Raw genomic sequence first — 16,735 nt, 5'->3', positions numbered from 1 at the left:
AAACCTTGAACCCTCATCCTTATCCCTTTGCTTCCAAGTGACCCTCTGCTAAAGTGGAATAGAATCCCAGAGGTGGGGTCTCAGGGCACAGCATGAGGGAGTTGAGGACAGAGGTAAGTGGGCTAAGGAAGCTAAGTGGAGGGGAGCGGAAGTGTATCGTCATTCCTCATTCCATATCCCAAGGATAGATGGGGCTGAGGGGTGTAGGACAGAAGATGGGAAGGATTCAGGAGCTCTGGGACAAGCGGGAGATGCCCACCGTGTGTTCCTGTTCAGCTCAGAAACAGATGAAATAAGCTGGGAGGCCTTGGACAGCAAGTTCCTTAACCCCTGCAAGCCACTCTTCTTATCTGTAATGGAATAATAATAATTGTACCTATCCTGAGGGCTGGAGTAAGAAGGAGATGAGATAAAGCATAAAATCACTTAGTACAGTAACCTAATGCATTATAAAATTGATCAGTAAGTTTAGCCAATATTGTTATTTTTATGCACCTCCCATCACTGAAACTACTCAAGCATCCTTGGCAGATATACTTTTCAGGCCCTGGAAAGATGGTCCGCGTCAATGATCTCTAAGAGTCTTCCCAGCCCTGAAACCCTGTGTCCGCAGCAGACAGGCCTGTAGCTTCTGAGCCTGCACTCGGCTGCTCCCCACCCCCTCCCGAAAGAGAGGCTGCTCTTCCCTCTCAGAGCTCAGCTCCTGTTTACAGGTCTCTTCCTTCCAAATTTGGAATCTCAGCCATTTCCTGGAGCTGTTCCCGGAAGGCCGAGGCCTGGCTCTGAGGGCTCAGCGGAAGAGTGTCCAGCCTTTGTTCCCAATTGTTCCTGGCCAGCTCCTCTGTGGGGCCCCCAATCCAGCTGCCTCCCCCTCCCTTCCTCCCCAGTCCCAGCCTGGCCTCAGTGCCAGCCACAGCCACAGCTGTAGCAGCCTACCAAGCGAAGGGAGGACCTGCTTCACAGCTCCTTCTCTTTCCTCTCAAACGCAGCCCAAGGCTGATGAAGACAACCAACACAAGAGAACACCATGGTCTCTACAACCCTGGGCACGTCGAAAGAATGGAGGATAAACAGTGAAAGTAACAGAGTGACCGAGCTGGAAGGATAGGAGTTGGGTCAGAGAACAGCTTGGTATTTCAGAAGTGGAGGAGCTAAGGGCAGTGACAAAGCCCACGGCATGTGTGCCAGGCAGAGTGGAGTTTATGGGGTCAAGGGTCTGTGGGACCAGAGGGATGAAGGCGGTATTCATATGGACACTGAAGTCAGCCGAGGATGAGACAAGAAAGGATGTGGTGAGACAAATGGATGTACTGCACACATAGCCAACCAGAGATATGGCAGATAGAGAGCCCTGAAGCCTGTCTGGCCTCCTGACGCCTGCTCCCCAAGAACGTTGTCAGCAGTTCTTCGTTAGTCTCTTCTGCTTACAAGTTGGACTTAGGGAGATGAACCAAGTTCTCTGCTAATGATTTAATGCCAACTTGATTTTACTCAAAGCTGTATAATCCAGAGAGAAGGTGTAAATCCCTCAGGGCAAAGACGGCAAGTCCTAAAGGAATTCACATTCATGACTCGCCCTGTCCTCAGCTGAGTGAGAATGGACAGGCGACACAGTGAGGAGAGGGGCCAGTGGTGTACTGCAGAAACAGAACCCCAGAGGCTATGGTAGCCCAAAGAATGGCACCTGACCCACAATCATGCGCCTCATCCTTGGAGACCGCCGTCATTCCATTCCATTCCATTCCATTCCATTCCATTCCATTCCATTCCATTCCATTCCATTCCATTCCATTCCATCCTCTCTCCATTCCCAGACTCTGGAGAGCCAAGTGCTAAGAACTGGTGGGGATAGGCAGGGCCAATTACTCTGAGCTATTCCTGTAGGAAAATAGAGCTCCTTCCCCTTACTTGGTTCAAGCATCCAGGGCACTCAGGGATTCACAGAGTGATGGCTAAGGGGACTTCCCACCAGTGAGGTGCGTCTGGATGGCTCCCAGAGACCAACGTGCTCATTTCCAGCAGCATCCTGATTCTCTCATTTCCACACACTAAGGAAGAGCTGACGGCATGAGTCACAGGGATGATGTTAGGCAATGGGAGCCACCCTCAATTTTAAGGAAGCTTTGCTCTGGGCCCTGGTGATATACAGACCCAGTGCCCAGTTTAGAAATATCTTACTTCACCGCTGGTTTTGGAATTTTGTGTTTTGTGATTAATCATAGTTGCTTGTAAGAGGGAAGAGAGAGGGCAGGGACTGAGTGCCCTTCTAAAGGACCTTCCAGAGGAAATTTTTTCACTTCCGGCTTCTGGTTTCTTTGGCTTCGTATTCCATGTTCTCTGAAGATGCAGTCAGGGACTCCTGCTGGCCAACCTGGTGGGATTAAAAGTACGAATTCAGGTGGGATTGAAGTCAGTTACACTAGGTTGAGATCCTGGTTCCACCGCTTACTGGCAGAGAGCTCTCGAATAAGTCGCATAACCTCTCTGAACCCCACTTTCCTTGTCTGTCAAATGTCTGTATGAGGTTTATGGGTAGTGGATATGGAAGTGGATATGGAACATGTATTAATTATCTCTTGAGTGTTCTGGGAATGGCACACCTCCTCCCTTACCAGCACAGCCACTGCCAGCGCCAACCACCTCTAGGTACTCTTTTTGGCTTTGAGACTGTCCTTTTTGCTTACGTTTTTCTTTTTTGCTTGTTTGCTCGGTCCCAATCTCCAAAGTCTCATCTTTGTTCTAAGATGCCAGTAGCTGGAAGGAAATTGAGTCAAGAGAGGAGACAGTGATGACCTCCTCTCTGCTGAAAGGAGAAATTTCCCTGATGCCACTTCCCCGGCACTCCTCCCGGTTCCATCAGCATTGTGGGCCACTTCAAGGTCCATGGCGAAATCACGTCTAACACTCTCAACTCCCATTTCTTGACTTTCTCAACACCAATGACTATGGTTCACACCTACAGCAAATGTTGCCCAACTGGAGATTTGAAAGACTGCTAGCATCAATATTTAACCATCTGCTCACATGTCCACTGTATTTTGTGTTCAGCCTCTCAATGCCCTTCAGCCAAAGATCGCCAGGACTGCACCTGTTGTTGAAAACACTGGGTTTATTACTTCTCACAGCTGGGGAGAGTGCACACTACAAGGAACGGTGGGGTGTCTCAGTAAGAGGGTGTTAGAAAAAACCTATTACAAGGCTTTGGCTAGGTAACATTGAGGAAGGTCCCAGGAAGTAAGCCTTTGCTTTGAACTGGATGGTGTCAGGAATCACGGAAAATTCCATGATTCTTTGCAGAAGAGTTCTTTGATAATTTCCCTGCTGTGTAGTATATCAAATGACTATTGTTGTTCTTCTCCTTCTCCTTATTCTATTATGAACAGTGTTGCCCTGAACCTTCATTTTGTATGCGTCCTAGTATAACAATAAGTGTTTAAGAGTTTCTCTAGAGAAAAACCTAGAAGCAGAATGTCTTGGGGGCATAAAAATATCCAGATTTAGATGATAATGCTAAATTGTTTTCTAAATCAATTGGTTGTATCAATGTCTTTGAGCCACATCCTCACAATGGTTGGTGGACATCTTAATGTTTGCCAACCTAGTATGTCCAGTTGTATTTTGCTGTTGTCTTCATTTGAATCTGCCTGGTTAAATAATGAAGCTGAGATCTTTTTAAGTGTTTATCACTATTTGAGTTTCCTTTTCTGCAAAATATCTATCTATATCTTTTGCCCATTTTTCTATCTCTTCGTCTTTTTCTCAATAACTTTCAGGAGTTTTTACATATCCTGGATAGTAATTCTCTGTGGATGAGATATGTTACAAAAACAAGTTGGACCTTATATTTTCTCTTTGTTAATGATGTAACAAAAGTTCTTAATTTTGCTCTAGATAAATTTATAAACACTTATTTTTATGGTTAGTGCCTTATTTCTATTTTTGAAGAAAATCTCTACACTGAGTCAAAAATGATTTTTCCATATTTTCTTGTAAAAGCTTAAATAGAATTTTTACATTTAAGTCTTTGATCTATCACTAATTATTTTATATAGCTTGATGTAGGGATACAATTTTTTTTCAGATAGTAACCAATTATCCCAGCACTACTTATTAGTTAGTACCAGTCATATATCAAATGTTCATATATGTGTAGCTTGTTTCATTGTCTTATTTGTCTATTCCTGCATAAACACCACACAATCTCAATTACTAGAGTTGTATAATAAGTTTTGATAGCATAGTGTCAGCCCTAGCAGCTTTTCTCTCTTTTTTTGAAATGCAAATACATGATGTAAGCTTTGATTTTGGAGGCATCCGCTTCAATGAAGGCTACCTTGAATAAACAAACACATTGCCAGCCACACAACTAGGTAAAGAACCAGGCTGGCTCTCCCTACTGAGTTTCCTTTGTTTTAGAGCTCTTGATTGGTTTTAATTAACTGACCATTTAGGCCACTTATTGTTTTTCTCTTCCTTGCTTTAAATTTCCGCTCTTATATTTTAAACACTCCAATAAAGAGTAAGCCTGGGAAACCCTAGACCCACGACAACGCTGTGTGGCCCCAGGTGTGCTGTGTAATTTCCAGGTCCTGTGAGTAATAAATCTTTATTTTTTCAAAACTTCCTGATGTGTTTTGCTGAAGGGCGTCTTGCAATCATAATAAGAACCACAGGGTGGGTCCAGCCTCAACATTGGTTATTAATAGGCTGAGGGCAGCACAAAAGAGGTATCTCCTAGGATGATCCCTGCCCCTTTCTTTTTCAGAAGTGTCTTGGCTATCCTTGTGTCTTTCAGCTTGTCAAGTTCCTTGAAAACCTTGTAGAATTGATTGAATAGATAGAAAGAACTGACATTGTATAACATTAAGTCTTTCTTCTGATGAACATACATACACCTCCTTCTTTATTTAGGCCTTCTTTAATGTCTTTCGCTAAAGTTTTATAATTTGCTTTATAGAGATCTTTTTTTTTTTTTTTTTAAGGTTTTATTGGGGAAAGGGAACAGGACTTTATTGGGGAACAGTGTGTACTTCCAGGATTTTTTCCAAGTCAAGTTGTCCTTTCAATCGTAGTTGTGGAGGGCGCAGCTCAGCTCCAGGTCGGTCCAGTTGCCGTTGTTAGTTGCAGGGGGCGCAACCCAGCATCCCTTGCGGGACTCGAGGAGTTGAACCGGCAACCTTGTGGTTGAGAGGACACTGGCCCATGTGGGAATCGAACTGGCAGCCTTCGGTGTTAGGAGCACGGAGCTCCAACCATCTGAGCCACAGGGCTAGCCCGCTTTATAGAGATCTTACACGCATTTTGTTAAATGTGTTCTGAGCTAACTTGTTAAACCTCATGTGAGATTATTCAAAGAGAGTTGCAGTAATCCCTACCATCCTGTATGCTTGTCGCTCTTCCCATAAATAAGTGGAATCTTTTTCCCAACCCCTTGAAGCTAGGCTGGCTGTGTGAATTGCTTTGACCAACAGATACAGTGGAAGTGACATTGTGGAATTTCCAAGTCTAGGTCTCAAGAGGTTGTGAGCTTCTGCTCTTGGTTCTGTGACTACCACGTGAAGAAGCTCCATTTAGCCACATAGGAGGTCAGACAATTAAGTTCGCGAACTCATCCTAGAAAAAGTGCTACATACCTCATTGCTGAATATCACATTCGAAGTACTCCCTTTGGGAAGCTATGCACCGACGCCAGCGCCTACTCCACCCCTCAAAGCAATTTTGGAACTCTTTTTCTGGAATGGCCATCAGAGCTGTTGTCGTATTACCCTTGATGTCCTGAATGTCATCAAAATGTCTTCTTTTCAATATTTCCTTTATCTTTGGGTAAAGAAAGATGTCACTGGGGGCCAGATCAGGTGAGTAAGGTGGGTGTTTCAATACAGTTATTTGTTTACTGGCTAAAAACTCCCTCACAGACAGTGTCGTGTGAGCTGGTGCATTGTCATGATGCAAGAGCCATGAGTTGTTGGCAAAAAGTTCAGGTCTTCTGACTTTTTCATGCAGCCTTTTCAGCACTTCCAAATAGTCAACTTAGTTAACTGTTTGTCCATTTGGTACAAATTCATAATGAATAATCCCTCTGATATCAAAAAAGGTTAGCAACAGCATTGCGACAAGTTCTCGAACTTAATTGTCAGACCTTGCATTGCAGACATGAACTTCTCTAGCTGAGAATTCCTAAATCTATTAGCCCACAGTCAGTGCCAATCACCAGACATGTGTGTGAGGCCATCTTAGGCATCCAGCTCCAGTTCAAGATGCCACATGATATAATGACGTAAGTGACCTCACATAGCACCAGCAAATGAGTTGCCAGGCTGAGTCCAGCCCAAATTGCTGATACAAAGAATTGAGATTAAATAAAATGGTTATTCTTTTAAGCTACTCAAATTTGGGGTGGTTCATCACAGAGCAATACAAAACTGAAAACCCTGATATCATGTCTAATAATTTATAGATTTTTCTGAGTCTTCTATGTACAAAAATCATATAATCTAAATATAATCGCATTTTTTTATCTTTATTTCCCATGTTTATACCTTTTTGTTTCTTTTTCTTGCTTTGCCAATGCAACATTGAATACAAGGTGTGGTGGTGGATGTATCTTTGTTTACTTCTTCATTTTAAAAAGAATACTTCTAATGTTCACCGTTTAGGATGAGGTTTGCTGTTGATTTTTGTAGATGCTGTTGATCAGGTTTTTCAGTTTCCTCTAATTTCTATTTTATTAAGAGCTTTGAGCAGGATTAAGTATTAAATTTTATAATTTGGGGGGCATCTATTGAGGTAGTTTTTCTCCTTTATTCTGTTTATGTAGTGAATAACATTTATGAACTTCCTGATTTTAAGTTATTCTTATACCTCTGGCATAAATACAGTTGGGTCATGATATATAGCACTTTATGCATTCCTGGATTCATTTGCTTATATTTTGTCTAGAATATTTTGCATATGTTCATGGGATTGACTAATAAGTTTTTTTCCCCTCATACTTTCCTGGTCTCACTTTGATATAAGGTTTCAAAGGCCTCATAAGATGAGTTCCAGATACTCACTCTGTTTTCTGAAACAGTTTGTGTAAGATGGAAATTATTAGTTTCTTGAATCTCTGGTAGAACTTGCCTATAAAAGCATTTAAGCTGGTGTTTTCTTTGGAAGATTTTAATTTCTTTTTTGATTCAGTTTCTTTAAAGGTTATGAGACTATTCAAGCTTTGTAATTTGTTTTGGGTCAGTTTTGGTAAGATAAACTTTTCTATGAATTTTTCCATTTTGCATGTTTTCAGATTAATTTTGGTCATATTGTTCTCTTATCTTTTCTATCTATATTGGATCAGTAGTTATTTTCTCCTTTTTTATTCATAATATCATGTATGTCTTTTCTCTTTTTCCTTGATCAAGCTCACTAGAGATTTACTTTTTAAATATCTTTTCAGAGAACTAACTTTTGGTTTAGTTGATCCTCTGTACTATATTTTTCTCTCTCTATTGCACTAATTTCTGCTGTCTCTCTCTTATTTCATATATTCTACTTTCTTTGGCTTTGTTTGGTTGTTCCTTTTTTAATGCTTTAGGTTGGATGCTTTCCTCTTTAATTTGCGGCTTTCTGCTTTTTAAAATATAAGCAATTTACTATTCACAATAGCCAAGACATGGAAACAAGCAAAATGCCCATCAGTAGATGACTAGGTTAAAAAACTGTGGTACATTTATACAGTGGAGTATTACTCGGTCATAAAAAAGAATGAAAGCTTACCATTTGCAACGATATGGATGGACCTAGAGAACATTATGCTAAGTGAAATAAGTCTGACAGAGAAAGACAAACACCATATGATCTCACTTCTATGCGGAATCTAAAGAATAGAATAAATGAACAAACTAATCAGAAACAGTCTCAGAGATATAGAGGAAAAACTGAGGATTGCTAGATGGGAGGGGGGTGGGGATGAGGGAGAAGGTGAGGGGATTAGAAAGCACAAATTGGTAACCACAAGATTGCCAAGGGGATACGAAAGTCAGTTTGGGTAATATAATCAATAATGTTGTAAAGATTTCGTAGGGTATCTGATGGACACCTGTCTTATTAGAGAGACCACTTCAGGGATGGTGTAGATGCCTGATAATTGCACTGTACACCTGAAGCTGAAGCTGAATAATAATGAATGTCAACTATAATTTTATATATATATACATAGTCATAAGAAGTGGAGTACAACATAAGGAATAGAGACAGTGGAAATGTAATGGCTGTGTGTGATGTCAGAAGGATAGTAGATGGGGGGAGGGGGATTGTCACTGTGTGAGGGGTGTAAATGATAAATGTCTAACTATTACATTGTTTTGTACACCTGAAACTAATAAAATAAATAAATAAATAAATATAAGCAATTTAAAGCCATAAATTTCCTCTTAGTGACATTTTTGCTGCATCTTACAAGTTTTGATATATAATGTTTTTTTATTATTTAGATTTTTTAAAAAACTTTATTTTTTCAAGAAAAGTTTTAGATTTATAGCAACATTGAGAAGAAGTACAGAGATTTCCCACATACCCACTTCCCCTTCATATGCATAACCTCTCCCACTATCAGTGTCCCCCACCAGATGATACGTTTGTTACAATGGCCCTACATAGACACATTAGAGTCACCCCACATCTAAAGTTTATCATAGGGTTCACTCTTGGTGTTATACATCCTACGGGTTTGGACAAATGTATAATGACAGGTATCCCATCATTTATAGTATCATATGGAGTATTTTCAACGTCCTGAAAATCTTTGTACTCTTCCTATTCATCTCTCCTCTCCTCCAAACTGCTGGCAACCACTCACTCATTCTTTTACTGCCTCCATAGCTTTGCCTTTTCACAGTACCTGCTTACTTCAGTGATAGTTGAAATCATACAGTATGTAGCCTTTTTCAGATTGGCTCCTTTTACTTAGTAATATACATTTAAGCATCCTTCAAAATCTTTTCATGTCTTTTTTTTTTTTTTAAAGATTTTATTGGGGAAGGGGAACAGGACTTTATTGGGAAACAGTGTGTACTTCCAGGCCTTTTCTTTTTTTTTCCCAAGTCAAATTGTTGTCCTTTCAATCTTAGTTGCCGAGGGTGCCATTCAGCTTCAAGTTGTTGTCCTTTCAGTCTTAGTTGTGGAGGGCGCAGCTCAGCTCCAGGTCCGGTTGCCGATTTCTAGTTGCCATTTTCTAGTTGCCGTTTTCTAGTTGCCGTTTTCTAGTTGCAGGGGGCACAGCCCACCATCCCTTGCGGGAGTTGAACTGGGAACCTTGTGGTTGAGAGGCCACTGGCCCATGTGGGAATTGAACTGGCAGCCTTCGGAGTTAGGAGCATGGAGCTCTAACCGCCTGAGCCACCGGGCCGGCCCTTTTCATGTCTTAATAGTTAATTTCTTTTCACTGCTGAATAATATCCTGTTGTCTGAATGGGCCACAGTTTATTTATCCATTCACCTACTGAAGGACATCTTGGGTGCTTCCAAGTTTTGGCAGTTATGAATAAAGCTGCTGTAAACATCTGTGTGTGGGTTTTTGTGTGGACATAAGTTTCCAATTCCTTTGGGTAAACACCAGAGTGTGACTGCTGGATTTTATGGTAAGAGTATGTTTACTTTTGTAAGAAACTGCTGAACTGTCTTCCAAAGTGACTGTAGTATTTTGCACTCCCACCTCAATGAATGAGAGCTCCTGTTGTTCCATGTCCTCACCAGCATCTGGTGTCAGTGTTCCAGATTTTGGCCATTCTAATTAGGTGCTTAGTGGTATCTTTTGTTTTAATTTGCATTCCCCTGATAATATAATGATGTGGAGCATCTTTTCATGTTCTTATTTGGCATCTGTCTATCTTCTTTGGTGAGATGTCTGCTCATGCCTTTTGTCCATTATTTAATTGGGTTGCTTGTTTTCTTACTGTTGAGTTTTAAGAGTTATTTGTATATTTTGGATAATAGGACTTTATTAGATACGTCTTTTGCAAATATTTTTTCCCAATCTGTGGCTTGTCTTTTCATTCTCTTGAGATTATCTTTTAGAGAGAAGTTTCTGATTTGAATGAAGTCCAGATTATAATAATTTCTTTCATGGATTATGCCTTTGATGTTCTATCTTAAAACTCTTCATCTGGTCTCACTGAACGTGGGGGCAGCTGTCTGGACCTATCTTCTTCTCAAGAAGCACTTACACTGAAGCAACCATGTCTAAGGGACCTGCAGTTGGCATTGATCTTGGCACCACCTATTCTTGTGTGGGTGTCTTCCAACATGGAAAAGTGGAAATAATTGCCAATGATCAGGGAAACCGAACCACCCCAAGTTATGTCACCTTTACTTATACCGAGTGATTGATCAGGAAATAACGAATAAAGAAATGATTGAAAAGAAATAACGATGCACTTTATAAGCACTGCATTGTAAAGTGGAAAATGCAATGTCTTAAATAAAACTAAGAATCAAGCTGAAATGAACCCCACCAACATGGTTTTTGATGCCAAATGCCTGATTGGATGTAGATTTGATGATGCTATTGTTCAGTCTGATATGAAGCATTGGACCTTCATGGTGGTGAATGATGCTGGCAGGCCCAAGGTCCAAATAGAATATAAGGGAGAGACAAAGAGTTTCTATCCAGAAGAAGTGTCATCTATGGTTTTGACAAAGCTGAAGGTAATTGCAGAAGCCTACCTTGGGAAGACTGTTACCAATGCTGTTGTCACAGTACCTGCTTACTTCAGTGACTCTCCGTGTCAGGCTGCCAAAGATGCTGGAACCACTGCTGGTCTCATTGTGCTTAGAATCATCAATGAACCAACTGCTGCTGCTATTGCTTGTGGCTTAGACAACAAAGTTGGAGCTGAAAGAAATGTGCTGATCTTTGACCTGGGAGGTGACACTTTTGATGTGTCAATTCTCACAATTGAAGATGGAATCTTTGAGGTCAAATCTACAGCTGGGGACACCCACTTAGATGGAGAAGACTTTGACAACCAAACAGTCAACCATTTTATTGCAGAGTTCAAGTGCAAGCATAAGGACATCAGTGAGAATAAGAGGGCTGTCCATCGCCTCCATACTGCTTGTGTATGTGCTAAGTGTACTCTTTCTTTCAGCATCAAGGCCGCTATTGAGATTGATTCATTCTATGAAGGAATCGAGTTCTATACCTCTATCACTTGTGCCCGATTTGAAGCATTGAATGCTGACTTTTTTTATGGCACCCTGGACCCTGTAGAGAAAGCCCTTTGAGATGCCAAGCTCGACAAGTCCTAGATCCATGATATTGTCCTGATGGTGGTTCTACCCATATCCCCAGGATTCAGAAACTCCTACAGGACTCCTTCGATGGAAAAGAGTAGAATAAGAGTATTAATCCTGATGAGGTTGTTACTTATGGTGCAGCTGTCCTGGCAGTCATCCTATCTTGAGACAAATCTGAAAAAGTACAAGATTTGCTGCTGTTGGACGTCACTCCTCTTTCCCTTGGCATTGAAACTGCGGGTGGAGTCATGACTGTCCTCATCAAGTGCAATACTACCATTCCCACCAAGCAGACACAGACCTTCACTACCTTCTCTGGCAACCAGTCTGGTGCGCTCATTCAGGTTTATATAGGTGAGCGGGGCCATGACCAAGGGTAACAATTTACTTGGCAAGTTTGAACCCACAGGCATCCCTCCTGCACCGTGTGATGCTCCTCAGACTGAAGTCACTTTTGATATTGATGCCAATGGCATCCTCAGTGTCTCTGCTGTTGATAAGAGTGCAGAAAAAGAGAACAATATTACTGTCACTAATGACAGGGTCCTCTGAGGAAGGAAGACATCGAGCTCATGGTCCAGGAAGTTGAGAGGTACACAGCTGAAGATGAGAAGCAGAGGGACAAGGTGTCTTCCAAGAATTCACTCGAATCCTATGCATTCAACATGAAAGCAACTGTTGAAGATGAAAAACTCCAAGGCAAGATCAATGATGCGGACAAACAGAAGATTCTTGACAAGTGCAATGAAATCATCAACTGGCTTGATAAGAATCAGACTGCAGAGAAGGAAGAATTTGAACATCAGCAGAACGAGCTGGAAAAAGGCTGCAATCCCATCATTACCAAGGTGTACCAGAGTGCAGGAGGCATGCCAGGAGGGATGCCTGGGGGCTTCCCTGTGGTGGAGCCCCTCCTTCTGGTGGTGCCTCTTCACCAGAAAAGAGGTTGATTAAGCCAACCTTGTGTTCCACACAAAATACGGAAGGACCCACATTTGTAGCAAATTCACAGCAGTTTTAAAGTTGAGCTTCTATATAGTAAAAAACTGGGCACTTTTGGTACTTGAATATGGGATATGTGCACAGGGAAAGGAACTAACGATGCACTTTATAAGCACTGCATTGTAAAGTGGAAAATGCAATGTCTTAAATAAAACTATTTGAAATTGGCACCATAGGAAAAAAAAAGTCTTCACCATATCCCAGGTCGTCTAGGTTTTCTCCTGTTATCTCCTAGGAGTTTTATAGTTTTGTGTAGATTTAAGTTTTAAAATTCCTATCATAATTTCTTCTTTGACACGTGAGTTATTAAGAAGTATGTTCTTAAATATATAAATGAATGGAATTTTATATAACTTTTTACGGTTGACTTCTAATTTAATCTGTGGTCAAGGAATGTAGTCAATGTGATACTAATTCTTTAAAATTTTATTGAGCCTTACTTTCTAGCATATGGTCAATTTTTGGAAAACAGTTCATGGGTTCTTTAGCACAGGTCTTCTTTAATTGGTGTAGACTTTTATGTATTTTCAAAAAAACAAGCGTGTATATTAAACTATTAAAATATTATAGTTATTATACTATCTTTTAGTGCCTGTTTGACCAATTAGTATTCGAGAGAAGTAAGTTGAGATCTTCTACTGCAAAAGTAGATTTTAAAATTTCTTCCTATAACACTATCAATTTTACTTCCTATATTTTGAGGTTAGATAATTAGATACACACAATTTAGTTTATATATATATATATATATATATATATATATATATATATATGATTTAGTTCCATATATATGTATATATATACATATGTATATATGTGCATATATATATATATATATATATATATATATATATATGGAACTAAATCTTTTAATATTATGTAGCTACCTCAGTAGCAGACCATGTTGAGGCTCTGTTTGTAACTCCTCAGAGTTTACCTTTACACTGAGGGCTGCTTTCTGTGAGTACCTGCAGCTCTGTTTGGGGAACATATTTGGACCACAGGCAGGGTAAGCTTAAGTACTGGGAGCTAAGGCCCCAGAAGTAGTCTTAAACCAATGATGGATGGGGATTTGGTGGATAAATACCCACCCCTTCTTTGCCTCCCAGGTGGGATTATCCTAAAATCTGTTTGTCTCCTAGGAATCCCCATGGGATTGAGCTCCAGTTTCCCAGTGTGAATGGATTTGATAACAACACAAAGAAAGCCTTTATTGGCTTTAATCTCTTTCCTGATCCACTTCCTTACTACCCTATTGGTGTTTCCTAAAATAAATTATTTGCACTCAAACTCAAGGCACCTTGTTTATTTCCAATAATAAGGGAGGCCATCTATTTAATTGGGATCCCTTTAGAAGGCAAAGGGCATGCTAGTAATAATAATGCTGGAATATCAGGAGTCAGCCAGAACTGTCTAAGGCAAACAGGATGTATGGTCAACCTACCAATTAGGCTTTTTGTCCTAAAGTTTATTTGTTTTATGTCAAGAGTTGCCCCGGCTTCTTTTTGCTCATGATTTGCCTGGTATATCTTTTTCCATTGCTTTACTTTCAATTTTTCCAAATCCTTATTTTGGGTGTATTTCATTTAAATAAACTGTAGTTGGATTTTTAAAAACACAGCCCAGCAGATTGTACTTTAACTGATGAATGTAGGCCATTCATAATTTATTTATCATCTATAATTTAGCCTTGTTTCTAAGATCTTATTTTTGGCTTTCTATTGTCCCACTTTTTCTATTTTTTTCTCTTTTCTTCGCTTATAAAGAAAAATGAGTTTGTGTTTGTTTATTTCCTTATTCTATTTTCCCCTTTATTGGTTTGGAACTTACACCAATTCTCTCATTCTGTTCTTTCAGAAGTTACCCTAATAATGTTCCCTTGAATACTTAATAAAATCTGATTACCATCTTAATCACTTTCCCCTCCCCAAAGAATTCAAGAACAATGGGGTACTTTTATTCTGATACCCCTCCTTCCCAATTTACATTCTATTATTTTCCTGTGTTTTATTTGTGAGGATTTGTAAATCACAGATTCAGTATTATTATTATTGAGACAGGTTAGTTAGTATGTTGCTAGGTAGACAAGGGGGGGTCCCTGGTGGAATAAACAAAAAGCAGCCATATCCCGAAACTCCAAGTTCTGGAATGTCTCCTTCACTCCAGGACAAAGATATGAGAAAGTACCCTGAGGTTAATAAATTATCTCAAATCCCTTTTGGCCGGACAAAGGAGCAGATCTGATAGATAGGAATGGGTTATTTTGTTAATCCCTTCAGGATGGGCAAACAGGACAAACCTGATAGATGAATTCCATTCGAAGGCTGCAGCCCCCTTCCCCAGGCAAGGGAAGGTATAAAAGTGAGAACTTTTGCCTCAGTCACTGGGCACCCCCATTCGGGACCCCCTCCCACTCGGGAGCTCTGACACTTTGCTTTCAATGAACTACCCTCTTTTTAAAACTCTTTGCCTCTTCTGGGTCCCTGTTTCCATTCTTCCGTCTCACGAGACAGGATCCCGGCACTCACTCAAAAGCCCCCTACATTATTTGGGGACTCACAGAGACATACTCAAACCTTTCTTTTGGAATAATTTTCCCTCTTCCTAAAATATTTCTTTTAAAGTTGATGGTAAACTCTAGCATTTGTTCATATGATAACATCTTTATTTTGCCCTCAGATATGGAAGATTGTTTTTGCTAGGTACAGTATTCTAGGTTAACAGTTATTGTTACCTGTCATTTAAATGATATTATTTCACTTTCTAATGATTTTCATTATTGTTGTCTAAATGTATGTGATCCATCTTTTTCTGATTACTTTTAAGATCTCTCTTTGTCTTTAGGATACTCTAATTTTACTACATTTATGTAGGTGTGGAAGTCTTTTAATATATACTGTGTGTTAACCTTCCTTTATCTGTATATTTATGTTTGTCACAAGTTCTACAAAAATTTCAGTCATTACTCTTAAAATATTGCCTCTCCTCCATCTCTCTATTCTCACCTTTGAGTTCTTCATGAAATATGTATTAGACCTTTTCATTCTGCATACCATATCCTTTAATCCCTCTTTTTCATATTTTTCATCTTCTTGTCTGTCTGTGCCTTATTCTGAATAATTTCTTCAGATACATCTTCCAATTAAATAACTCTCTAAAGCTGTATTTAATATGCTGTTTAACTTTTATTTACATTTTTATTTCAATACATTATATTTTTATTTATAAATATTCTATTTTGTTCCTTTTCAAATTAGATCAATTTTGATAGTCTCTTGCTGCATGTTCATTTTTGTAATTTTGTCTTTAAGTATTTCATAATTATTTTAAATTGTATGTCTGATAAATTCAATATCTGAAGGCCTTGGGAGTCTAAATCTAAATGATGCTTCTTAATCTGTTGACTTTCATTCATAGTGATTCCTTTCCTTCTATGTTTAATGACCTGTCGTTATCAACTCATCTTTGGTTGGTCTTAATCTCTGAAAAATTTAGGAGATGATTTTCTCTGGAGAGAATTTGCATTTTTATTTTAGAACCTTGGGATACTACCAACTGGGGAGCCCCTTCTAGGATACCAACTTAATCCAGGAGTCCAGGTTCAGCTCCTCCACCTTGCCACTGGTCCAAGTCTAGCCTTCCATCACATTATATAAATGTTTATATTTGTCATAATGTGGGGACAGAGTCCCAGAGAGCAGTTTCCAGGCTCTCAGCCTGGCGTGGGGAGGTGCTGGCTTGGGTAGTGAATGACCATCTACTGTGATTGGTTGGCCATCAGCTGTAACCGGTTGGCCAATTGGCTACTGATGTAACTGCGGGGCTGCATTGATTGGTTGGTTGGCAGGCGGAGAAGTGGATGGCAGACTGTGGATCGTTTGGCTACTACTGCGTGTGTCTCGCCCGGCCACCAGAGAGAATATAGTGGTATGAATCCCCTATCTATGGCTCCTTAGGTGTTCTTTTTTGGCCTAGCCGTATCCTGTGTTCTTATGTGGGGAGTGGGACCAGAGGCCCCACAGGCCGCCCAGCACGACACATGAGTTCTACAAATATCATATAGATATTTGTCCTTGGGTAATCCACATTTTATGAGTGCTAAGTAGTCTGGACTCACTTTACACTTCCAAGCTTTTATCCATGCTACTCCTTCTGCCTGGAATATGTGTCTTTTCATTTTTTTTCTTCACCTCATTTACTAACCCTTCTAAAACTAAGTTCAGGCCTGTTCTCCTCCATGATACCTTTGCTGACAACCCCTAATCTGGGTTAGATGACGCTCCGATATGCTCCTAGAGCACCTTGTATCTTCCTCTGTCATTGAATTTTCCATGCTGTATTGTAATAATCTGCTTACTCATCTGTCTTCCTCCATGAGACTTCTTCTGGGTAGGGTCATGGCATAGTTACACTGTTGTCCCCATGTCTAGCACAGGGCCTGGTCCAAGGTAGATTAACA

At 40.1% G+C, this 16,735-nt stretch overlaps 1 pseudogene; it reads left to right on the top strand.

Annotated features, from left to right (window-relative positions):
* Nucleotides 1-10,369: 10,369 nt before the first annotated feature.
* On the top strand, nucleotides 10,370-12,295 carry LOC109433869 (heat shock cognate 71 kDa protein pseudogene; annotated as a pseudogene).
* The last annotated feature ends 4,440 nt before the right edge of the window (nucleotides 12,296-16,735 follow it).

This window comes from Rhinolophus sinicus, chromosome 9, assembly GCF_057876585.1.
Source record: "Rhinolophus sinicus isolate RSI-liver-muscle chromosome 9, RSI-T2T, whole genome shotgun sequence".
NCBI lineage: Eukaryota > Metazoa > Chordata > Mammalia > Chiroptera > Rhinolophidae > Rhinolophus > Rhinolophus sinicus.
This window is presented reverse-complemented; position numbering and strand designations above follow the sequence as displayed.